This window comes from Equus asinus, chromosome 3, assembly GCF_041296235.1.
Source record: "Equus asinus isolate D_3611 breed Donkey chromosome 3, EquAss-T2T_v2, whole genome shotgun sequence".
In the NCBI taxonomy this organism is placed as follows: Eukaryota; Metazoa; Chordata; class Mammalia; order Perissodactyla; family Equidae; genus Equus; species Equus asinus.
In genome coordinates this window covers 118977123-119004022 of record NC_091792.1, presented here as the reverse complement: position 1 = coordinate 119004022, position 26900 = coordinate 118977123, and the positions used below count along the sequence as shown (strand labels likewise).

The 26900-nt window shown below is 40.2% G+C and overlaps 1 protein-coding gene across 7 annotated transcripts in view; it reads left to right on the top strand.

Annotated features, from left to right (window-relative positions):
* The window catches only part of CRACD (capping protein inhibiting regulator of actin dynamics), a 286413-nt gene that overhangs the window by 40808 nt on the left and 218705 nt on the right, over nucleotides 1-26900 (top strand). The gene's annotated exons all lie outside the window — the stretch shown is intronic.

The window sequence follows — 26900 nt, the reverse complement described above, 5'->3', positions numbered from 1 at the left end:
ACCCTCTTCTCCTATATGCTCTCTTGAGCTGGTTTCATTGATTCTTGAGGTGTTTACCGTGACCTTTGTGTTTGTGGCTGCCAGGTGTGCGTCTGCATCCCAACTTTTCCTCCTAAATTCACACTCCCTTATCCAGATCCTTGCTGGACATAACCAGTTAGATGTCCCCCTAGACATCACAAGGTTCACCATATGCAAAACTGACCTTAGTACCTTCTCCCCCAAACCTGAAGCTCCTCTTTTATCCCCTTCTCAGTTACCCAAGTCACCCAAGCCAGAAGTGTGAACATCTTCCTAGACCTTGAGGTTTCTTTTTTGTCCGCTCCCTTCCCCACCCAGTCACTCAGCAAGTTCTGTTGATTTTATCTTGTAATTTCTTCTCCTCTGCATCCCTCCTTCTCTGCTACTGCGTCGCTAATTCAGGTCCTCATCACCCATCTCCACCATCTTTTTCTCCAGTTTTGTCCCCCGCAAATTCATCCTTCCCTCTGTAGCCGTATCTAAAATCCAAACCTGTTACAGTGTCATACTCTTTTAAAATTCTTCAGTGGCAACTCATCACTTCTAGAATAAAACCCAAACTCCTTAGCATGCCTACATGACTCTTTATGATCTGGCTCCTCCACCTTTCCAGATCCGTTTCTTGACATTCTTTGTCTACTTTACCTTCTAATAATACCACATTCTTGAAGTTCCTGGGACAGTCCATGCCTTCATGTTTTCATGTATTTTCTTGTGCTGTTCAGTTTGTCCTGGCTAACTCTATGTGTCCTTCAAAACTCAGCTCAGATTTGTTCCTGTGTGTTGTGCCTCCCTCTCTCTTGCCACTTTTTTTTTTTTTTTTGCTAAGGAAGATTAGCCCTGAGCCAACACCTGTTGCCAATTTTCCTCTTGAGGAATGCTAGCCCTGAGCTAATATCTGTTCTAGTCTTCCTCTACTTTATATGTGGGTCGTGGCCACAGTGTGGCTGACGAGTGGTATGGATCCATGCCCAGGATCCAAACCCATGAACTCGGGCCGCTGAAGTGGAGCGCACTGAATTTAACCACTATGTCACAGGGCCGCCCTCTTTTGCCACTTTTATTGAAGTTATTTGTTGATACCATGTCTCCCTCATGCCCTGTGCACTCCTCCAAGACAGAGGAATCTTGCTTGTTCTTCATCGAATCCCAAAGCTTTCCTCTAATTTGACTCTTATGATAACCCTGTGCAGTTGACGTTATTGTACCCATTCTATGGATGAGGAAACTAAAGCTCAAAAGAAGCTAAATAAATATCTTGCTCAGTAACACATGGCTAGAGTAGCAGGAGAGCTGGGATTTGGTTAGTATTTACACATGCTAGCTATATATCCAGAAGGAAACGACAACTTGCAGTTGTAAACTTAAGAAATGCTCACTTTTACCAAAATTTTCTTGTGATTTTTGAGGCAGTAGAGAGAACAGTGGATGAAGTATCAAAGGCATAGGTTGAAGTATTGTTTGAATCATTTCTAGCCAAACTGATTCAGGCCAATTTACTTACTCCTTCTGAGCCTTTCCCCATCTTTCAAATGAGCGTAATAATAATGGAACAAACCATATGCCGCATGTGGAGGTACCATTGTAGGGTGTGCAGATATGACTTACTACTTGCTCAGTTTTTCCTTTGAGTTTACATATGTGGATCCACCTCAGAAACCAGATTCTGGCAAATTAGTTTTTTCACAGTATTATACCTCAATTTCTTTACCAATTTGAGATATTTTCCTTTAGATTTGAGGAGTAAATGAGTTAATATTTCGTATCACCAGTGAAGGGCAACATTTAGAATGCCCTATAAAAGTTTAAGAGTACAAGTTTAGATGCCTTGAAAAGTTCATACCTTAACTCGAAGTAGGATTTCCTGTGCCAGCTGAATTGGGTCACTTTCTAAGTGAAAGGAGCTTAAATTGCTCCAGTCACCGGGCTTCTTATCCTGGCTTTTTGTTAAGCTGTAAACACGATGCTTCCCTCTCCCTCCTGCTCTCTTGCTGCTTTTGTTACCTGAGGGTTCACTTTGCGGATTTTTTTTTTCCTCAGCCCTATCGCTTTTCTTGATAGGATGTTGACTGTTAAGTTGCCGCCTATGGGCATCACTTCCTGTAGGGAACTAAGCCAGTGTGTGCGCAGGAATCATTGGGACAAAATAGTTGTGGTGAGGGTGTTACAGGATTTTGTGGTCTGCAGTGCTGGATTCCCAGCTGGACTGCTCCAGGGACCTACCTGTAAAGGAGGAGGATTTATTTCATGCACTGATAGAGTTTCAATCTGTTATTAATGTGTATGAAAAGTTCTTAATGAGAAGTTTTACATTTACTATATGTCTTCACCTTAAATTTTTATTTTAAAATAGGTTTATTTATTTTACAGAAATATATTGAAGGGTAGCCATGTGCCAGGGACTACTCCCACTAAGGGGATAGAGACCAAGAGAGACACGTATTCTGCCTTCCTTGAGTTTATGGCTCAATCTGAAAAGTAAACTTGAAACAGGTAGTTACACTCATGTGTGATGAATACAATGAAGAGGGAAATGTGGGATTTAGGGGAGCTGAATGGACTGCAGTAGGCTCGTCTGCCTGGCACCCCTTTTCTAGGACTCACCCCTTGTGCCCGATCATCCACATGCTGGTTGTGAGTACAGGTTGAACCAATGCTGGGGTCACAATTGATTGGTTCAAAAGTGAGCACCTGTCAGGCTGGGCCAATAACTGTTCTTCCTCAGGAATTTTGGAAATAGAACAGAGGCAGTAAAACCAAGGAATTTCTGGGTGTCAAAACAGTACTGTGAAGACATGGGAACTTTTAGGGTCACCATAAGGCCTGGAGGAGAGGAGGAAGCCACAGGAAGAGAATGGGAGGAAATGAATCCAATACTCAGAGGTGTGGATTCCAGAGGTAGAAAGTTTTGGCAGCATTTGGGTTTCTGGTTAGAGTTCTTCATGAGATCCAACTGAAATACCCAGAATCTTTACAGTGAATTTCCCTTTTTTGCTTAAGGTGGTTTGGGTTGAATTTCTGTTGCATGACGCCAGAGCAGGTTTTCCTGATACAGACACATATAGCACAGGGACCTAACCCTAATTAAGAGCTCGGGGAAAGTCACTTGCAGCATTTTTACACAGTGTTGTAATTGTTGGTTTGAGTCCTGGGATCGCCCACGAATGATCATTTAACCCATAGTGTAGCTGGAGCTGATGTCTCTCTCTCCTTAGAATGGATTCATTCATTCCTGCTGAAGGTCTGCTCTGTCCCAGGGGTTATACCGGGCACTGAAGAAGCAAAAGTGATTACAGTGCACTGGGCCTTTGAGGAGCGTTTGTTCTCTACTGAACCACTTGCTCCCATTGTCACGTGCTCTGTGGTTTCCTCCTAGGTTTTACTTACATTATGGGTTACGTAGACATTGGTGGGCCAGTCTGGGAAACTAACTCCATATGACATTGTTTCTGTGGCAAATGCATTTCCTAGTTTGTGGGGAGGAGCATTTGTGCCCCTTGACTGTAGCAATTTGTTAATGCAGCAGATATTTTTTGAATACCCTCTATGTGTCAGGTACTGTTCCAAGCTTTGCAAACAGTGATGAAAGATACAGAAAAGGCTCTGCTGTCATGGATCTTAAATTTTAGTGGGGGAGATGGGCAGTAAACAGTGAACAAATAAATGAATAGATAATTTAGTTAGTGATAATTCCACGAGGAAAAATGAAGGAGGGCGCGGTGGAGGAGGGTGACTGGGCCAGGGGTGGAGCGTGACTTCAGGATCAGGGAAGGCATTGCTAAAGAGGGCATTTTTCAGGTGAGATACACCTGATCCAGAGAAAGAAGGGAACTCTGCATACCACCAGCTCTGAGGTGGAGAATCTTGTCTGGATTGGACCCTGAGGAACAGTCTGTTTTCTTAGGGGGGTCAGCATAGTATAGACCTGGACTGTCCCAGTACTGTGGCCACTAGCCTCAGGTGGATATTGAGCTCTTAACGCGGCTAGTCCAAACTGAAATGTTCTGTCAGTGTAAAATATACACCAGATTCCAAAGTCTTAGTACGAAGATAAGAATGTCAGACTTTTCAACATTTTTTATATTGATTACACACAAAAAAAGAATTCATAATATTTTGACATCAGTTATATAAAATATATGGTTAAAGTAAATTTCACTGATTCCTTTTTACTTTTTTAATGTGACTACTAGAAGGTTGAAAATTACATCTGTGGCTTGTGTTATGTTTCTGTCAGACAGCGCTGGTATAGATAATTTAGCCAGTGCTTTGGAATCAGACTGATGAAAGCTTGAGTACTTACTAGGAGTTCATTGTGGTTTCTGTGTTTGTTTTACTATGGACAATTTATTTGGTTCTCCTCCATCCTTTTTCATCTATCAAATGGGACCAATCATACTACCTTGTAGGGTTGTTTTGAGTATTAAATCAGATTTGGTAGAGTGCCTATTATGTACTAGGCCCTGGAAATCATGCTCGCCTCTTATTAACAAGTCTTAGTTCCTTCCCCCACTTCCCAATGTGGCATAAGTTAGTCATGCCTGCCTGTGGGTATTTGGGCACATGTTTGGAACTCAGAGTGACTGCATTGAGAAATTCCTATGCAGGTTCATGACACTATATTAATTTGCATTTTTGCCTTATTCTTTTCACTTGAGATTTCTGGGAGTTTTATTGTATGATGAAAATAATTATTTGCATTGTACAAATAGAGAAATTACGTGAAATCCAGAGTGGCTCTGTAGCGTTTCCTGGGCCCATAGAGCCTGGCCTCACGTTTCCTGCTATCAGGTTGACTTCTCTTCCCTTAAATCCTGTTGTCTTTCTCCACAAGGTGGGTGAGTCCTTCCATTGGAAGCTCTGAATAGGAATTCTGGTGCCAGGTGCCAAGCCAAAGTGATGCCTTATCTTCTGAATGTTTTTGATACTCTTGTTCCACAAAAGTGGCAATATCAGAATCCTGAAGACCTTGTGTATGCTTCAAGAGACCAGGTAACCAGAGGCCCTTCTGGCCCAAGGCCGTTTTAGATAACGATTATTTGGAAGAAAATGCTGATGCCTTTATTTTGACAGAAACACAAAGGTCTTTCTTTCCCAGGTGGTCTCTGTTGCCCTGTCAGTAATGTGTGCACCGCGCCTGGCGGTTCCTGGGCTTCAAACTGGGACGCTGGCGGTCATGATGATTCGATTTGAATCAGGAAGCTTTAAAATGATGTCATTAGAAGGACTGAATTTGACTCCTTGTTAAGATAGTCACCAGAAGTGGATTGCATAGCATGGGAATGTTTGCTTAAATTTTAGTTCAGTTCAAGTAATATTTATTGAGTCCAATGTTGGAAAAATGGTTTGCCATTTTATTAAACATCTGAGGGATTTTAAAATAGCATTTGAAAGAAAATTACTTGAAATGCAATGAAAGTTGTGTTGGTTTAGTATCTTTTCTTCCAATAACCACTTGTTTCTTTCGAATCCTTATGTCTCAAGAGGCATAGGCCTTCTTCCTTAATAAGTTATAATAATGTCTGCAACTCTGCTCCGTTGGCTACTATAGTCTTTCAGTTGGCAATGTAGGCATAGGAAAATATAGAAGGAATTTGTATAATGACATATATATTCATTTATATGTATTCCATAACTGCATGTACATTTATCTATATACATTTAACAGAATTATCTACCAGAAATCTTAAAAATTACATTTCTTTTAATAAAAGCAAAGAAATATAATTTATTTTGTGTACCAATTTATACATCCACTAGAAAGGTATGACAGTTACAATTTATCTACATTCTTACCACCACTCACTATTGACAGATAGCTCGATTTTTGCCCGTTTCATGAGTATCAAATGTATTTTATAGTTGTTTTAATCTCCATTTTCTGATCAGCAGTGTGACTGAGCATCTTTTCTTAGGACTATTGACCTTATGAACTTCCCCTTATATGAATTGCTTCATCATCACTGTTGCCCATTTTTCAATTGTTGTGATTTGTTTTTGTTTTTCCCCCCAATTTCAAGAAAGTCTTTATATATTCTGGATCTTCTCTCCATCCGTTCTTCATCTTTTGGCTTGATTCATGTTGTCTTTAGTCAGGAGGAAGTAAAGCAATTTATCAGTCCCTCCTTTATGATTCTCACTGTTTGTTTCTTTTTAAAGTGATGGCATAAAACTATATCTGAGTCGAGAAGGATTTCTTAAAGAAGACATTAAAATGCAGAAGTAATACAGAAAAAGATTGGTAAATTAGACTATGCCAAAATGAAAAACATAATATGTAGTTTAAATCATATAATATCTTCATTCACTCCAAAAATATTTATTGCCTGAAATATGCCAGGACCTCTTCTGGGTTCTGAGGATACAACTGTGTACAAAAATTCCTGCTCTCTTGCACTTACGTTCTAGTGAGGGAAACAGATAATAAACTAAAAATCAAGAACACACAATTTATCATTCCTATCAGTACTGCTGTGGAGAAATATCAGTGACCTCCATAGAGAAAAAGCAGGGAAAGGGAACAGGGAGTGTTACAATTATATAGAGAATTGTTAGGGAGGCCTCACTCGGAAGGTGACATTTGAGCAAAGACTTGAAGAAATTGAAGTGGTAGCATGTGGCTATGAGGGGAAAGAGTGAACCAAGCTGAGGACAGAGCATGTGGAAAGGCCCTGAGGTGAGGGTATGCCTGGCCTGTTCAAAGAGCAGCAAGACCATGTGGCTGGAGTGGAGTAAGTTGGGGGAAGAGTAATGGGAGACGAGGTAACCTGATGCCCTCAGGCAAGACCTTGTAGCCCATTGCAAAGATTTTGGCTTTTACCTCAGAGGGATGGAAAGTCATTGGAGGATTCTGACAGAGGTATGATATAACCTGAGTTATAAGGGTCACTCTGACGTCTGTGTGGAGAGTAACAGTGAGGAGGCAGAGAGACCAACTAGGAAGCACTTGCTCATCCAGTTGAGATATCATGGTGTTAGTTATGGAGGAGTGAGCAGAGGTCAGATTTTAAAGGTGTTTGTATATTTCATATTTTTCAAAGGTAGAACCAACAGGAGTTAATGATGGAGTAGAGGTGAGAGAAAGGGAAGAGTCAAGGATGATGCCAAAGTTTTCCATGTGAGTCATTGGAAGGATGGAGTTGCTATTTATTGAGATGAGGAAGACTGTGCAAGGAGCCAGTTTGGAGGGGCAGATCAGAGGGTCAGATTTGGACATAGTAAGTTAGAGATGTCTGTTAGACATCCAAGTAGAGATGCAGAAGAGGCAGAGGAATATATGAGGCTGAAGTTCAGGGGAGAGATTGGGTTGGAAATATAGGTTTGGAATTTTATTTAAATATCAATATATAGTTGATATTTAAAGCTATAAGACTGGATGAGGTAACCCAGAGAGTGAGTATAAATTATGAAAAGAAAAGGTTGTAGGACTGAGCCCTGGATCACTTCAACATTTAAAGGCTTGGGATATGAGGAGGGCTCTACAGAGACTGAGAGAGTCTCCAGTGAGGTAGTGATGGTGAAGTTCTGGAGCCAAGAGAAGATGGTGTTTCAGAAAGGAGGAAACAATCCACTGTCTCCAATGCTGCTAGGAGGTCGAGGACGATGAGGACTGTCAATTGATGATTGGATTTAGCAGTATGAAGGTCACTGGTGATGGAGACAAGAGCAGTTCAGTGGAACGGTGGTGGTGACAGACTGATTGAAATAGGTTTAAGGGATAATGGAAGAAGAATGGAGACAGCAAATAGAGACAACTTTTTGAGTTTTGCTTTAATATAGAGCAGAGAAATGGGACAGAAGCTATAAAGGGAAACAAGGGTCAAGAGAGTTATTTATTTTTTTAATGGGAAATATAGCATGTTTATATGCTCCAATAGATGCCAGTGGATGCATAAGTAAAGTGGGAAAATTAGTGATGTAGGAGAAGGGAAGAGAATTGCCGGAGCCTTCCCCTTGAGTGGATAAGAGTGAATGGGGTCTAGTGCACAAGTGGAGGGGTTGGCCTTAGGGAAATGGATACGCCATTCATAGTACTAGGAGAGACAAGAGAATACTACACATGGGCCCAGCTGCAGGTAGGTAAGTAGGTGCAGCGGTGAGAGCTTGTGGAAGTTCTCTTCCAATTGCCCGTATTCCATCAGCTGAGAGTGAAGGTCCAGGGAGGCTCTGTTGGAGGAAAGAGGGGAAGGTACAGAATAGTTGTCTAGGACAGTGGAAGTACAGATGGTGTGGTAGTATGTTAGGATTGTCTGACCACACCTTAGCGTGGGCTCTGCTGCTTGAGGGTCGTGGTCATGAATTGAAAATTTGACCAGTCATTCTAGCTGAGTGTGTTTCTCTAGCCATGTTCAAAAACACTGGTGCAGTTGTGGAAGAGGTAAGGACTGGGTTTACCTGGGTTTAGTGTTTTGACACATGAATAGGATGAAATGAGAGGGGAGGCGCTAGGCAGGTGAAGGTGTGTGCAAGGAAATGATTATCATGATAGACCATGGATCTAAGCTGGCTGAGAAATTTGAGGACAGGAAATAGTGAGCAATGATGAAAAAGGTATGGGATCAATGACTTGCAGATACAGTGGGGTCAAGGAATTGTTAGAGATATTTGGAGGAAGAAAAGGAAGCAGTAGAGAATTTGGTGGAGGGGTTGCCATTATTGAAAATTTTAGACAAGTGGCATTTTCCTCTTGATCTGCTTTTTAGTTGGAAATTATTTCATTTCATTTAATTAATTAATTAATTAATATTTTTGAGAAAGATTAGCTCTGACCTAACTCCTGCCAATCCTCCTCTTTTTGCTGAGGAAGACTAGCCCTGAGCTAACATCCTTGCCCATCTTCCTCTGCTTTATATGTGGGATGCCTACCACATCATGGCTTTTGCCAAGCCGTGCCATGTCTGCGCCCGGGATCCAAACCGGCGAACCCCGGGCCGTCGAGAAGCGGAACGTGCGAACTTAACCACTATGCCACGAGGCCGGCTCCTGGAAATTATTTTAAAGAATCATCTCTTTGTCTGACCTATTCTCCCCTCAGTTGTTAATATTCCAGAAATCAACACTGAAATTTCTCTAAAGAAACCCTAAAATGAAACAGTTAGTAGGTATGTTTAGTTTGCAAAAAAAAGTCTTTAAAACAATAAATGCTTTGCTGGTTTTTACTGCCCCTTTAAAATATTTTTGGAAATGCCCTTTGGCAAATCCAATGACTTTAGACTTTCTGGTTTGAAGTTCTGGTGTTTAAGCTATCTTTGCACATTGACTCGACAAATGTTTTCCTGCAGCACATATAGAGTGCGTAGTAAAGTTACTTTGAAATTGAAGTAAAATTATCTGGCACCTAAAACGTAATGTGAAAAACAGTAAGGACTTAAGGTTTTCTGGTGGAGTGGTGTAATAGATTTTGCTATGGACAGGTTGTAAAATCTGCCTTGATTTTTCATATATGAAATTTTGAAACATTTTTGAAGTTTTTCATTTCATATATGATGCCAGACAAGTTCTATGTTAACTCTTTATATAGGCATATGGTGCTTATGCTACTTTGATAATAAATGTAAGTAAATATTATGGTCTTGGGAAATCCTACAAAATGTGATCAACTTTAAAAAGAATGTTAGTGACTGAAACTTTTTCTGACCTCCTTTTTAAGAATAATTGTAGTCATCACAGATTTGGAGCACTGTTGCTTCATTTTTAATAACTGATAGAATTAACACTTCTTCCTCTTAATAATAGCAAGCACTTAAGATGTCAACAGGATAATTCCCAGGGGCCAACAGCTAGTTTTCCCAGGAGACCTCCACATTTAAACGTGGTGCTGCCACATGTAGCTATTCTTTACCAAGGTAAACAGCATGAACTCTGCTGGATTCTCGCCCAGTTAATTACATTAGAAACAACATTTGTGTAGATTCCGTGACCATTCGTTGAGGAACAGGTGGGTGTTCAGTTTCACTTGAAGGCATAGGTGATTGTGGACTTCTGTCTGAATCATCAAAGGTAGCTTTGGGAACCTGGACCTCCATCTTTCAAGAGTACCGCAGGTACCTTTAGAGTCACATGGAAGAGTGGGTAGGCTGGACTTGTATCTATCTAATGGTGACTGACTTTATTCAAATACCCTTTTTAGGGCCAGGATCTGACATTAGTGTTTGATGTTCTCTATTTCCTCTGGCTCCCTTATTTTTTCAAATGAGCTTGAATTTTATAAATACCTGCTCTTTGGGACATCCTTTGATCATGTACTCACCTGTCTTTGGCGTCAGGTGTCACTTGGCCAAAAACAGAGTTTCCCCAAGTTAAAAATAGACAAGTCTGTGGCTTAAGGAACAGTGTCCTTCACCTGCCCACACTGAACATTTTAGGTTTTGGCATATTGACTGTTCCGAAATGGCTAGTTTCCATGATTCCCAGTGTCCTTGGATGGTTTTGCCCTAATGAGACCTGGCTCTCTTCCTTGTGACTTACAAGCTGAGGACAGGAGGCTCTGTATGAGTTAGCAGACATTGAGCTTTCTGCAGGCCAAGCCAGCGGCATTCAATTTGTCACTCACTGGGCTAAATTAAGTGAGCACCCAGCTGGAAGTGGGACAGACTGGCCAACTGCACATCACACAGTGCCGTGTGTGTTGTTACGGGCAAATTCCGAAAAGGTGATGTCTCTTTATTAGCAGAGCCTATTGAAATAACAGGCTGAAGAAATCATATTTATGTCATTTTTGGCACCAGATATTAGTTTTTGGAAACCAGTTGTGTGGAGTTTTCCCAACCAGATTATTTCTAGGAAATGAATGAATTTTTGTTAAAACACATAATTATTTAATTTCAATGTCAGAAAGAATTAACTTTGCTTGAATAGCGTAAGTAACTAAATCTAATAATCGATTTACTCAGTTTTATGCAGCCCTATATACAGACTGTCCCCAGGTTAATTATGAAAAAGTGTGACATTTTAGTGACAAGAAGTAAATAGTTATAGAGTTAGAGTAATTAAATTTAAATTAGTAAGTTAGTACTTTTTTGCTACTTCCTCCCACAAACCTATCACTAGAAAGATTTGGGGCTTTCCTCCTGTTGTGGGTTGAATTGTGTCCCCACCAAAATTCATATGTTGAAGTCCAAACCCCCTAGTGTCTCAGAATGTGACTATTTGGAGATGAAGTCTTTACAAAGATAATTAAGTTAAAATGAGGCTCAGTGGGCCCTAATTCAATATGACTGGAGTCCTTATAAGAAGAGGAAAGTTGGACATAGACACATGCAAAGGAAAGATAATGTGAAGACATAGGGAAAAGACAGCCATCTACAAGCCAAGGAGAGAGGCCTTTGGGAAAAACCAGCCCTGCCCACACCTTGGTCTTGGACTTCTAGCCTCCAGAACTGTGAGAAAATAGATTTCTCTTGTTTAAGCCCCCAGTCTATGGTTCTCTGTTACAGCAGCTCTAGCAAACGAATACGTGTGTCAAGTATGTGCAAGAGAATAAAATCATAAGATTTTGTAGATAAATAAGTAAATGCAAGTTTTAAAACCTTAATTTGGATTGCAAATGATCTGAGTGGGGAAAACCGTTTCTTAGCCCCTCTGTTCCCGGTGCCAGAGCCCAACTGAGATGGGGAGGGTAGGACAGTAGAAAACCATGAGATTTTGGATCTGGAAAGGAACCATCTTAGACATCATCTCCTGCAACCTCCTTATTTACAGAGTTTTAAACTAACACCTGGAGTGCTTAGAGGATTCACCCAGGGGTACACGGTTAGTTATTGGCACATCTTTGTGCAGATCCCAGGTCTCTCACTTTCTGGTTCAAGGCCAGGCCCAACCCCTTTCTTCCCAAGGCTATGTCTGTATATAATGAGGTTCTGCTGTTTTGGCAAAATTGATTTAGAGAAGCAACCTGCTTTTCTTCCTCCCTCCTGTCCTTTTTTTTTTTGTTAAGAATGTTTTCTACAGGGGCCAGCCCAATGATGTAGTGGTAAAGTTTGGTGTGCTCCGCTTCAGTGGCCCAAGTTCACAGGTTCAAATCCCAGGTGCAGACCTACACCACTTGTCAGCCATGCTGTGGTGGTAACCCACATATAAAGTGGAGGAAGATTAGCACAGATGTTAGCTCAGGGCTAATCTTCCCCACCAAAAAAAAAAGAATAACATAATAATTACCATGTGTATCCACCACCCACTTTAAGCTGTTAAAAATTACAAATCGAGTTAAAGCCCCTTCCCTGGTGACATTTCCCTCCCTCCCCCTAGAGGTGACAACTCTCTTGAATTTAGCATTTAGCTTTTCCATGTATCTCTGTACTTTTATAAAAAGTGAATGTATTAGTAACAATCTATAGTATTGTACATACATTAAACATATTGAAGATATCCTGATAAATCTATCCTTCTCAATTTGTTTTTATTCCACTCAGTTTTGTTTATGAGATTTATCCTTGTTGACGTATATATTACTCCATTTCATTCATCCACTGCTGTATAGTTTTCTGTTTTATGAATAGACTACGTTTTTCTATTCTCTTACTGATCTTAGACTGTTTCTAGTTTGCTCAAAAATGCTGCTGCTATGAATAATCTTATGTTTCCTTGTGCATCTGTGTGAAAGTTTATTTAGGGTATATGTCTGTGGGTGGGGTTGCTAAGTCATAGGTTGTGTACATTTTCAGTCTTTCCACATACTGCCAAATTGTTTTGCAAAGTGGTTGTACCAATTTACACTCCTACTTCATAGTATGAGTTCCTATTCCACATCCTTGCCGGCAATGGTTTTGTGCCAATCTAATGCATTTTAATTCCTCTGGTGATGAATGAATATTAGCATCTCTTCCATGAATTGGCTACTTGGGCTTTTTAAAGTGGCTTTTTTTTTTCCTTTTACTAATCAGAGTCCCAGAGCCAGAATGGACCGAGTGGTCCTAATGTCCATCTCCTCATTTTGCAAAGGAGAGAGAGGCTAGAGAAATGTAGTGACGAGTTTAAGGTCCCCAAAGAGACAAAAACTCAGTCAGGGCAGTGACTCCCATCTCACTGCTTCCTGTTATACCAAAAAGTCAAATCATCCCTTTGAATGATTTCTCTTTTCGGTATTGTTAAGAACAGGGTGTGGGGCTAAACTGACTTTCAGAAGAGTGTAATTAGTGAGCGTGTGAGGATTGCATATGTGATTTTGTTGTAGCTGAAGTGCTGAGAACTCGAATCACTACCTCCTGTTCAAAACCTCTCTGGGTTTCCCATTGCTGGAAAGTCAAAGCTGCTTAACTCTGTCTGCTCGGTGGGGCCCCTCCCACCTCTTCAGGCTCTTCTGGATTCATCTTGTCTCTCCTCCAGCTACACCGGCTTGCTTTCCGCTTTATACTTGCTGAGCTGCCTTCCTCAGCAGGGCCCTTACACTCCGCCACATCTCCATCCAGCTCAGTCTTGAGCTCTCAGCTGTCACTTCCTCAGGGAGGCCTTCCTGAACTTTCCTACTGGACCACATCTCTCCTCTGTGCTTGCGAGGCCTCATGCCTTTCATAGCACTCATCACAACGGCACATTTACGTTTATGTGTACGATTATTTATTGAGGTCTCTCTTCCTACTAGTCCTTAAGTCCCATGAAGTCGGGGACTGTGTCTGTTTTTGCTCACCATTCTATCCCTAGCTTTTAGCAGGGTGCCTGACATATGGTTGGAACTCCATAAATATTTGTGGAACGAGTGAAGGAATAAATGGTCAGAGTCTTTAAGAAGCTCATCTTCCCAGACTCCCTGGAGGCAAAACTCTCTCTATCTAATTGGACTCACCCTGGCCCTACACTGCGTTCTTCAGGAAAAGAGCAATGCGATATGGGCTGTGTTAAAGATTTATAGTCATGGCTCAAAGGATATGGCAAGGGGCTAGGTAGAAGAGGAACAAAAGAGGATTAGCCATTGGGAGGGGGAGAGCTAGAGCAGTGTCCGCCTAATCAGGGAGCCCCCAGAACGGGCCCTTTGAGCTCCCTTTGAGGGTTCCCAGTACACCTGGCTGGCTGGCTGAACTCCAAATCCAGGAGGGTCTGGACCATGGGAGGGTGGACCACTTCTAGGCTAGTGGCAGATATTATTGACTTAGAAGGAAAGCCACTGAGTAGATCTTAGCTTAGCCTTTCCTTCTAGGATTCTGGTTTGAAGAACTCAAAATGAGGGTACAGTGGAAGACTAACAAGCAGTTTTGCTTCCGCCTCCCCTCAAGTGATTATTTTTACTTGCCCAAAACAAATGTAGTTCTGTATGTGACTAATCATTTTGTCATATTAATCCTTAAAGGATAATGGAACTCTTGGCATAGTCCAAATGGTGAGATTCTATGTCCAAGTAGAAATCTTTATTATTACATTTTCTATTCTGTGTCTTTTGTAATCTCAGCATTGCCCCGGATAGAAGAAAAGAGGAGACAGCTTTACCTTTTTGTAAGCATGTCCATAATTCTTAAAGCATTAAATAGCCATAATTCTTTTATCTTCTTCTTCTTCTTCTTCTTCTTTTTTTTTTGGTGAGGAAGATTGTCCCTGAGCTAAGATCTGTGCCAGTCTTCCTCTATTTTGTATGTGATGCTGCCACAGCATGGCTTGATGAGCAGTATGTAGGTCTGTGCCTGGGATCTGAACTCAGCAAACCTTGGGCTGCTGGAGCGGAGTAGGCAAACTTAACTGCTACGCCACCAGTCTCGCCCCCTTCTATGTTATTCTGAATTCGCTATAAAAAAAAATACGTTATCTCTGGAGTAGCAGATAAGTTATCTTTCACTTAGCAATTGGTAGCAAACACATGTTTTCAAGATGGATGATAACGAATTGTCACGTGCTCTGTTCAGCTTTGGCATCTCTTTCTTAGGCAGGGAGTTAAGTACTTCCTGTACAAGTGTTCCTTCTGCTCACAGCCTTGGGCACTCAGGGTTCTCAGTGGAGCACGCTCCACAAACTCCATGCTGTCACTAGAAGCAAAGAGCAACTGTGGTATTGCAAGAATGCCGAGTGGGAACACGGAAGCTAATTAAATAAGACTACCTGTCCCCAAGTAAGTGCAGTGTCTTTGCTGTAAAATAGAAGATATTTGCCTGTACTGTGTTATTGATCTTTCAAATGACTCTTCACGGTAGTTTTGAGCATCCAATTATTTTGATTGTAGACAAAGTAAAAATAACCGAAACTCAGTGGACTTGAATTGTTTAATGTGGTAGCAGCAAAGTACAAACTTAAATCTGTTCTCATTTTTGATCAAATAATAGGACCCACTAATCTATAATTAAAGGACCTACTACCCTATAATTAGAGGTTGTGCGAGGGTTGGATGAGGTAATATAAGTGAGTTTATAGGTTTAGAGTTTGCCTTCCCCACAGTAAGCTGTATGTTAAGTGTTGGCTATTATTAATTATGTTATTGCTGTTACTATTATCTCATGCCTTTCAATATAGCAAACCTATAGTGTCTTTTTCAGTGAAGAGACAGCATCCTTTCCAACCGTTAATGCCTTTGTTTTCTGTCAAAATTCCTTGAGTTTGCAGATCAGCTAGCATATGATTTCAAATGTGGAACATCTCTGAAGCTTGTTGGGTATTTATTGTATCTACTCCTCCTCCCTTCCCTCCACTCTGGACGCTCTGCAAATCCATCCCTGGAAAATCTAATTGCTTCTGCCTGAGCTCTGGGCTAGTGCCTCGAAATAATCCTTTTTGTGACGTCTGACTTCCTTCAAGATTCTTCTTCCAACCCCAAGCTCTTGTCCTCATTAAAACCCGCTTTCCGGAAAGTCACTGGGCGTGTAGTGAAGTTATTGTGCTATAGCTTGGTCTCCTGTTGAAGGACTTTCAGGCCCAGGTGAAATGGTGCCTAGGACGTTTTTCTGGGCAGTGTCCTTTCTCCTGTCCCAGTCAGGGGCCTTGATGAGGCAGACTGTACCTCCAAGTCCAGGCTTCTTGTCTTGTTAGAGCTCTTTATAATCTCGTTTGTTCCCAGGCCACACATCTTCAAGCCGAATCCTTTCTGTCCTTTAGACTTCTGCAAGAGTTGGGAAACCCTCGGGATCCTCAGAATTATAAACTGTAAACAGCTGGAAGAGCACAGTCAGGAGAGACATGAGTGCATGTCACAGGAGTGGATCCTCCTCTAAAGAATGATAAAACTAAACTCTGGAGACTAGTAGTATTGGCAAGCACTCCTCCTTATTAAAGGAGATCTGTACTTTTCTTAACCTTTCTGACACTGTCAACCTGAATAATATATTTGGAAAATTCTAAGGCTGCAAGATTGATTTATTCCAGTCTGCACACCTTTTCAGTGTTACCTCTGTGGAAGTTTTCTCATCAGCCGTAAGAAAGCTGTTTTATAGTCAAAAGAGGTCACATAGTTCCCTAAAGCAAAAAAAAAAAAAAAAAAAACCCTAAGCTGGCTGGCTTATCTAAACGCAGTGAGGGAAATCATTATTCTTTTTTTCCTCTTTTTTTCTTGGTTCCTCTGTAATAGCTTGGTCTTTAATAATCAGAACTCACTGGGGTTGTACCAGAACGTGAGAATATTTAATGAACACCATTGAACTGTGGTGGTTATTCTGGTAGAAAAGCACAAATATATTTACTAGAAAAGCACAAGGCATATTTAAGGCCAAGCTCTCTGTTTTTACACTAAGGCTATGCAGTTGTAGATAATAGTGCCTTGGGTAACACCAGAGAGAATTGGTGAAATTTGCCAGCCATGCCTATGAACTTTTTAAAATTTTTATTTTTTTGCTGAGGAAGATTTGTTCTGAGCTAGTGTCTGTTGCCAATCTTCCTCTTTTTTGCTGAGGAAGATTCACCCTGAGCTAACATCTGTTGCCGATCTTCCTCTGTTTTGTATGCGAGCCTCCATCACAGCATGGTCACTGAGGAGTGGTTTAGGTCCCCACCTGAGAAGCAAACCTGGGTTGCTGAAGTGAAGCATGCTGAACTTAACAACTAGGCCACCAAGGCTGCCCCACATGAACTTTTTTTGTGTGTGAGGAAGATTGGCCCTGAGCTAACATCTGTTGCCAATCTTTCTCTTCTTGCTTGAGGAAGATGGTCCCTGAGCTAACATATGTGCCCATCTTCCTCTGCTTTGTATGTGGGATGCCACCACAGCATGGCTTGATGAGCGTTGTGTAGGTCCACCCCTGGGATCTGAACCTGCAAACCTGGGGCCACTGATGCGGAGTGTGTGAACTTAACCACTACGCCACTGGGCTGGCCTCCCTATGAGCTTTTAATGGAGGCAGCGTGCATAATGTTTAAAGGGTGTTAGTGTCTAAGTCAAACTGCATGGGATCATATCCTGGACTGACCAGTTACTGTGTGACCTTAAACAGGTTATTTGCTCTCCATTTAGTGCTTCCATCTTTTCCCTCTGTATAATGGGGCCAGTGATAGTCCCTACCTCAAAGGGTTGTTGTGTTTATCATGCACTTAGAACAGTATCTGGCACATATGTGCTTAATAAATTAGCTACTATTATTCCTTTCCTTTTCTCTTTCTATTTCTAACCTGACACTTTTTTCATCTCTTCTTTCCTTCTTTTCAATTTTCCAACTTGTTTCTCTAGTTTTTGGACCTACCAGGGGCCCGCCAGCCCTGGCAGTCCCTTTGGTTTACTCAGGGCTACCTCTTGTAGTAGAAATGAGATGTCCTTTCTCTTAGTGAAATTTCCAAGTTGGAGCTTCCTCTTCAGATCATCGAACCCAAGATGTCCATACTACCTTAGGGAAGGTGAGCACAATTGGTGTCCTGGCTGAGATGAGCATTTAGTGCTGGGAGGCAAGAGGAGAATGTGTTAATTCAGATGGAGAAGATATTACAGGCCATGGAGCTGACGCATTTGTACCTGAATCTTTTTCTCCTCAGGGAAGTACCTACATTTTTGTCTGTTAGGATTCAAACATTAGGCTATTACTAGTTGCCTGCCAAATTTGTGGTCTTACTTAACAAAAGGGACCACAAACGTAAACACTGTGTGTGCAGAGCCCTAGACTGTGTTAGATCTCAGGATACTGTTGCCATGGAGAGCTACTTGTTTTTGAAGTTTTCAGAGGGAAAAGAGCCCTTTTCTATTTGTTTTGGATGGAGTACATGAAGAAGAGTAACCAGTTAATCCAGAGCAGTTACTTTTGGTCAAAATGGGCTAGTTTGCTTAGTTGCCTGCCTGACTCTCTCTTGCCTTTTTTCAATGACAAATGGAAAAATATATTTACAGTTGAGAAACATGGCAGACATCACCTTAACTAAGTGATGAAGATTTTCACCACCAACGATACAATGTATTGATACCCCTATATGATGTACCATGAAGGACACAACATCACTTCTCTGGTATTTTTGCCAAAAATGTATAACCTCAATCCAATGATGAGAAAGCATCAGACAAATTCAAACTGAGAGACTATACAAAATACTCATAATTGACCAGTACTCATCTGAAGTGTCAGGATCGTGAAAGATAAGGAAAGGCTGAGCACCTGTCACCGATTGAGGGAGATTAAGGAGCCGTAACAACTAACTGCAAGGTGGGATCCTGAATTGGATCCCAGAACAGAAAAGGGTTTTTAGGGGAACAACTGGTGAAATTTGAATAGTTTAGTTAATAGAATTATAGCATGTTAATTTTCTGGTTTTGCGAATTGTGCTGATTATGTTTGTTATTGACATTAGGGAAAGCTGAGTAAAAGGTATATGTGAACTCTGTAAAACTTTAGCAGCTTTTATGTAAATTTAAAATTATTTCAAAATTAAATATAAAAAAAGAAGAAATTGAAATACCATAGGTAAATCAAAAAATATAATAAGGAAGTTTGGAAGATAAAGTTGAGGAAAACTCCCTGAAAGTAGAGAAAAAAGACAAAGAAATGGAAAATATAAGAAAATTAGTGTATCAGTGCTGGAGGCCCAATATCCCAATCAGCAGAAATCCACAAAGCAGGAGAAATGGAAGGGAGAAAGTCATCAAAGAAATAAGTCAAGAAAATTTCACAGAACTGGAGGACATGACTTTCCATATTGAAAAGGCTCATTAAGTACTCAGCACAATACAAGCGTGTGGACCCATATTGAGGCTTACTGGTGTGACATTGCAAAATATTTGGGATGAAGAGAAGCTTTCAGAGAAAAGGGAGAGAACAGGTTACATATCCAAAGTTAAGAATCAAAAGGGCATCAAACTTCTCAATAGCACTGTTGAAACACAGACACAGTAAAGCAACTGCAATAAGAAAAAGAAGCAATGCCTTCAAAATTCCGGGGGAAGTATTTTCAACCTAGGATGCTGTCCTTAGGCAAACAGTGTGTGGGGGTGGAATAATTACATTTTCAGACATTCAAGGTCTCAAAAATTTTATTGCCTAGGATGTTAGTAGAAGATATGCTTCATCAAAGTAAGAATGTCAGAAAAAAAATAAAGAAGGAAAGAAAGAAAGAAAAAGAAAAACACGGAAAGCAGGAAATAGTGGATTTAACACAAAAGTGAGGCAAAAGGAATCGCCAGGATGATGGGAAGGGAAACTCTCAAGTGACCTCTTTGCAGAAGCCTGGAGAGCAAAATAGTCCAAATTTGAGAAGGTCAGAAATCTCGGGGGCCATGTCTCCAAGAAGACGAAATTGATGGAATTCTTGATTTAACTTATTAAGAGAAGATTTCAATAATCAAGTGGAGAATTTTAAAAATAATTGGCGTTAAATACGTAAAGAAAAAGCTAAAAGAAAAATAAGACAATCACTCAGGGTGGGGTTAGAGTGAAAATAGGATTGTTCAAGAAAAGAAAAATAATCATTAGTATGGACATGGCACAGCTGTGAATAGTGTTTATGTAGTCATAATGTAGACATTGAATATAGGACCATGCAAAAGAATGATCTAACTGTAGTGGGAGGATGGGAAATGTGGATGTGTGGATGTGGGTTGAGGGGGTGGGTGACTTCCATATTGGAAAGTCAAAAGATAATAAACCTTTATAACTAAAAAATCAACAGTAGCAACGTAACGTTGTGTTTGAGGATATGGAGATCAATGCTGAAAGAAACAACTAAAAGATTTTGAAGCACTTGCCTCTAGGAAGTGGGAAGAATGGGCTGGGGAAGGCGTTGCTGTTTTGTGTGATGAGCCATGTAGAACTGTTTGATTCTTTAAACTACTTATATAGATCACTGTGGTATTAAAAGAAAAATAAATAAAAAAAGTAAAGAAAGTAAATAAAAGTGAAAACTAACTCCCCAAATGTAAGTCATTTGAAAAGTTTAAAATACTTAATTTACCCTAAGAAGTGAATTTTTTTTAACTTAAAAAAACAGCTTTATTAAGGTATAATTGACATACAATAAACAGCACATATTTAAGTGTACATTTTGATGAGGTGTTTTTTGTTTGTTTGTTTGTTTGCTGAGGAGGATTTGCCCTAAGCTAACATCGGTGCCAGTCTTCCTCTGTTTTGTCTATGGGTCAGCATGGCTGCTGACAAGTAGTGTAGGTCCACGTCTGGGAACCGAACCTGGGCCTCTGAAGCAGAACTTCTTAGGGGTAGAGATTGGGTTCTGTTCTTTGTGCTATCCTCAGTGACTAGCACTGTGCCTGGGGATGAAATTAAATGAATACATGATTAAACAAATTTTTGCTTTGAGGAAGATTGGCCCTGAGCTAACGTCTGCTGCCAATCTTCCTCTTTTTTTCTGAGGAAAACTGGCCCTGAGCTAACATCCGTGCCCATCTTCCTCTACTTGATATGTAGGACACCTGCACAGCGTGGCTTGACAAGCGGTGCGTAGGTCTGCACCTGGGATCCAAACCGGGAAACCCTAGGTTGCTGAGGTGGAATGTGAAAACCCAACTGCTGCGCCACTGGGCTGCCCCCTACATGATTAAATTTTTTTTAAAAAAGATTCTTTTCTAGGAACTGATCACTGAAGGCATTTTCCATACTGGAGCACCCCAACGCCTTTCTTTTATAAATAAAAGCGTTTGAGACCCTCCATAATACATTTTGGAAAAGAGACTCTTACTTTTAAAAAAATTTACTTCCCATGGAGGATCTTTGAGTCCAAAATGTTTATTGAGTGTAGGAATATGGAATATTCAATTCCATGGGAATTGTTCCAATGGAACCAAGTTCCAAATGAACATATTCAGTTTGGAATATGTTCAGCTATAAGTATCCAAAAACTTAACAGTGGCTTAAGCAAGCAAGGACTTTATTTGTCTCACATAATAAAACGTCTGGGGTAGGCATCCCATGGCTGAGCTGGTGGCTCAATGATGTCACCATGGATTTAGGCTCCTTCTGTTCTTCCATTCCTCCTTGTAGGCCTTGTCGCGTGCTTGTCACTAGGTGCCTGTTGCACCTCCAGATATTGTCTCCACATTTTAGGCAAGAAGAAGAAGAAGAATGGCAAAGGACTAAAGGGGCATGCCAGGAGAAACTGGCCCCTTTAAAAACTTTCCTAGAAGACACTTCAGTGCTTACATTTCATTTGCCAGAAATGGGTCGTGGCTGCACATAGCTGCAAGGGAGCCTGGAAAGATAAGTGTTTAGCTTTTCAGCATCTGTAGGGAGGTGAGGAGTAAGTAGATTGTGAATGACTTTTGGGCAATCAAACTATAAAGTGAATTTCGGAAAATAGATCTCCCTTTAATTTTTGTTTTCTTTTTAAATAGCTCTTCCGGAGCACTCTTTTTCAAACTATAAAGTGAGACTTATTAGGGGTTCATAAACATCAATCCAGTCAGTTGCTACCACTATTAAAAAGAGTGAAATAGAGTAAAATAGAAAAGAATAGAGAATATCAGAGTCTATCTCACTTTGTTAGAGCAAATATTTTGTGAAACACTTGTTTGCTGTATATATTTATATTTATATATAGTGTATGTGTTCTGGATCACAGTGTAAAATATTTCTTACATGTGCATTCTAGTCTGAAAGCTTTGAAATCCCTTGTTCTGGAGAATCATTGATTTTACAAGTATTTATTATTATAAGAAATTTGGGGGTATATGGGGAACATATTATAGAGGAGGTAAAACCTGTGCATAAAGATTTATGACACAGGAAGAAAGCTGTATGTGCTATAAAAGATACCAGTAAAGCAGGGTGGAGGGTCAGTGGAGTTCGATTTATAGTAATTCTAACGGGTAAGGGGTGGGGTGAGCAGAGGTCCGGAAAGATCTTTGAAGGGAGTGGCACTTTAATGGAGGCTTGAAGGATCGGGGTCCTCCTTGTTTGTCTGCGCCTGTAATGCCCGGGGCATTGTTCACACCTTATAAGAGTGGATCATGCACAGATCAGAACCTTAAGTCCCCTCACAACCAAATTGTTTCAGAATTATAAAAACTTTAAGAACATCTTTATTTTCCTCTGGATCTGTTCATTTTGCCTCTTTTAAAAATGACCGCATTTTGTAAATCCCAGAATATCAGGGTGACTTTTGGACCAATCATCTTTACCCCCAAGTCTCAGATAATAATTGCTCTTCTTATTTTACTGAAAAATAGGGTCATATTTGTGCTCCTTTATTTTCCCGGTAAGATAATGGCAAAGCTATTATAGAAATATAAGATTGGTATTGACAATAAAATAAAACAAATTTTGCTTAAAAATCAAAATGCTCCTAAACTCAGAGAGTTTTAGTGTTGGAAGATGCGTCAGTGATACATGGTCCCACCTCACCTAATTTATACTGAGGAAATGGAGATTCAAAGAGGTGAAGGTAATGAAGCATAAGCCAGGAACCCAACCTGGGTCCTCGATCTCCCAGCCCATTGCTGTTTTTTAACTATCTCCAGCTAGTAATTTTCACAGGGATGAAGAATTGAGAACCCAGGAGAATGCTATTTCAGGACCTTCTATTCCTTCTAGAAACAAAATGATTCCACACCTTGCAAATTATTTGTCCCCACTGCTCTGTTTCTCTGGCCGGCGTTCTCTGGGTTCTACTGTCGTTAGAATTCTGAGGTTACTGCTGAGGATACAGTGACCCACTTTCAGAATCAAAAAGATCAGCTAATCTGTCTCCTTGCCAGTCAGCATTAGTGTTCGCTGCTCCTGTTCTCCTCTGCCTGCGCTCTTGAAGAATTGCTTTAACCAACAAGCTTAGTCATCTTCTCTGTAGTGTGGTGCAGAAGGGGATAATAAATTGCACCAGTCCTATCCCATAAGAGATTATAATAAATTTTCTTTCTGATGTTTTTATATAGATCTTATCTGGTTTCATGAGTGACACGACTCCTGCTCTTTGACTCAGAAAGCATAGCACTGATGTTCTGGTTTTGTAATAGCATAGGGAAAAAAGAATTTTTGTAAGAAAAAAATAAATTGAACCAATTTTATCTGGAGCCTAGATATGGCAGGGTAGACCCTTTACCCAGTCAGTGTAGGCATTATTGTCTTCATTTCCCTGGGGTAGACGTTCTTGTCTTCGTTTTACAAGGTCATAGTTAGTAATGGAGCTGTAATTCAATCCCAGAGCCTTCTAATTCCACTTTGTACTGCAGCATGGTGATCACACAGGACATTAGAAAGGGATCTTTGCTTCAGTGTAGATTTGGTAAAAGGACTGGATATTCACAGGCTCTGGCACAGCGATTTCAGTTGTCATCATAAGGTTTGTCAAACCTCTGCCCTATCTTTTGTTAGCCTCCTTATTGCAAGTAAACTTATGCAATTTAAAAATAAGTGCCAGAATAGATCTTTTTGGCTCTTTCCAAGTGACTGGATTTTTAATTTTTAAAATCGCTTTTCCATAAAAATAGCAATACTTTATGAATATTGAAACTGCTCAAACAAAGCCCACATTCTGTATCATTTATTTCTGTTCAACTGACAGATTTTCACCATTAATGACAGTGGGACATGTATAATACCATTATGATAAGATACATCAACCATAGGCTGGTCATCAACCCAACCAGAAGGGACTGTAGAGATCATCTGGCCCAGCCTCCTTATTTTGTATAGTGCAAATTATCCCTTTCCCTGTCCTGTCTGCTTCTGAGTTCTTTCATTTGTTCATTCATTCATTCATTCAGAATACTGACTGAGCTTCTACTGCATGCTAAGTACTGGGTTCGATCCTGAGGATACAATGGTGAATACAATATCTTCTTTCACTTCAAGGTACCTATAAATCTGAGAAGAAACAGACTCACATATAGCTAACTATGATACAGTTTAATAAGTGGAGTAATAGAGCCGTAAACTATGGGAGCTTTGAGGACACATTGGTTAATTATGTCTAAATATTTTCATCCTTTGTTGTAGTGTCTGATTAGGGAACTTAGGGTTTTGTAAGAAAAAAATAAATTGAACAAATTTTATCTGGAGCCTGGATATGGCAGGGTAGACCCTTTACCCAATCAGTGTAGGCTTTATTGTCTTCATTTCCGTGGGGTAGATGTTCTTGTCTTCGTTCATGGATACTTTGTTTTTGTTCATGGATACTTAAGAATGTTTAAAGTAGGGGCTAGCCCTGTGGCATAGTGGTTAAGTTCATGTGCTCTGCTTTGGCAGCCCAGAGTTCACTGGTTCAGATCCCCAGCACAGACGTAGCACCGCTCATCAAGCCTTGCTGTGGCAGGCATCCCACATATAAAGTAGAGGAAGATGGACTCAGGTGTTAGTTCAGGGCCAGTCTTCCTCAACAAAAAAAGAAGAGGATTGGTGGCGGATGTTAGCTCAGGGCTAACCTTCCTCAAAAAAATAAAAAAATTTAAAAAAAGAATGTTTAAAGTAGGAAAAGATCAGAGGCAGCAGATTATTTACTTAATATCAACAGAAAATAGAAGAATGCAATAATTTCTCAATCAAGTTCTTTATATAGTGACAATTGTATGTACGTAATCAGAGAATGAGCTCAATGTTTATAAAATAGTGAATTATCTTTTACTTAAATCAACAAGATACTCTGTGTGGACCATAGATTGAGAGATAAAAATAGATTTTAAAAACATAGAACAATACAACCAGTATGTAAGTTCCTGCCGTGTGGCCAGAATTATAGTTAGAAAGAAACATCATTGTCCCATCAGTGTAGCTAACATTTATTGAGTGCTTTCTCTGTGCTAGACACTATAGTAAGCACTTTACATGCATCGTCTCATCCAATTCTCACAAAAACCATATGTGGTGGTTACTGTGATATCTCCATTGTGCAGATTAGGGAACTGAGGCCCAGAGAGACTACATGGCTTGCCCATGATCACCTAGCTCCTGAGTGGCAAAGTTAGAACCATCTGTCTCAGAGCCCATGCGCTTAACAACTACTCTGGATAAAAGAAGTAAAAGATGGGGACCTGTAGTTTAGGAAAGTTTATACTTTTTTTATTACAGGGTAAAAATTTAAGGAATAATATGAAACCATATATAATCAAGTTCCATTCTCAGTCTTTTCTCTTCCACTTACACATACTCTCCATAGCCAAACTCATCCAGCCCCATTATTCTGCTCCCCATCTCTCAACTGATGACTTCTAAAGCTATATCAGCTAGCCCCATCTCTCTTGTGACTCCAGACCTCCTTTTCCAGCTTCTAATGGACATCTGCAGATAGTTTCCCATAGGCATCTCATACATAGTGTGTCTAAAAGTAAACTTATAGTTGCTGATCTGTATCTGCTCATTCTATTCCGGAATTCATTAATGGCATCACTGTTATGCCCTTCATAGCACACACGTCCAGATGTTGCCATTGCTTTCTTCCACTGTCCCATGGCTGACTCCACTCTAAACTATGGGTTTCACTGCCCCCAGTCGTTTACCTAAAATATCCTGATTTCAGGATTGTGTGGTGAAGTTAATTAAGTAGATCTCATGAAGATGAAACTAGTCAAAATGATCAGACTACTTGGATGTGAAGAAAAAGTCCATGCTAAATCAACTTCCACTGATTGTATGTTTAATTCTGACAAACACGTCAGAATTCCGTCCTGGTTTCAAAGTAGTCGAGATTTGCAGCTTACTGGGAGCTACTTCTTTTTGCTCCTGTAGCACTTTTATATCTCCGTTCTCTCACTGGTCATATTTTCATAATTATTTGTTTCTATTTATCATTCTGTTGAATAGCGGAGACTCTGGTCCTGTGTGTCTTTGAAGCCCAGCCATCACCAGCAAGCACAGTGCCAGACACAGAGCAGACATGTCCTGATGTTTGCTAGTTAAAGGAGTGATTCACCAGAATTTTAAAATTGAAAATTAACCACAAGTAGGCTGGGAACACATAATTTAATTTTCTCAGAAGTTACCAAATTATTCTCTATTAATATACAGCCAGTCAAATAATTTTGGGAAATCTTAGCCTTCTTCATATCAATTCACACAATATAAGTTGTTACACTTAGAACATACAATTTCACTGCTTAAAAATCTTGAGTGGCTGCTCATTACCTACCAATCAAGTGTCTTTTCAACTCTGATTATAAAGCTCTGCTCTGAGATTTCTTACCTGAAGGATCTTAAAATCTGATGTGAAAATAAGGTAGATAGGAAAATAAGACATCGTAACTAGGAGAATGATTACAAATATTCGTGTACGAACCATGATTCAGTAGCAGTAATACCAGCAGTGAGCAATTTGAGTCTTGTTTCATACTTCTTTTGTGAAAGACAGTTATCTATTTGATTTGAATTGTCCTGCCCTTTTAAAAATATTTGACTTACACATGTGATATTACAAATTAGCATAGAGATTTGTCTGTCCTTGCATTTCACAGCTAAAACACAGCACCAGTCAACACTTCTAGTTCTGATAATTATCCTCAAGGTCTTAGGCTTTTTAATACTATTAAGTAATTAATCGTAGAACAGAAGAGTGTCAAAGACAGTGGCCTACCTAGTGATTTTAACTTGGGATGGATCATTTTTTAACACCCTCTCCTCTATTCA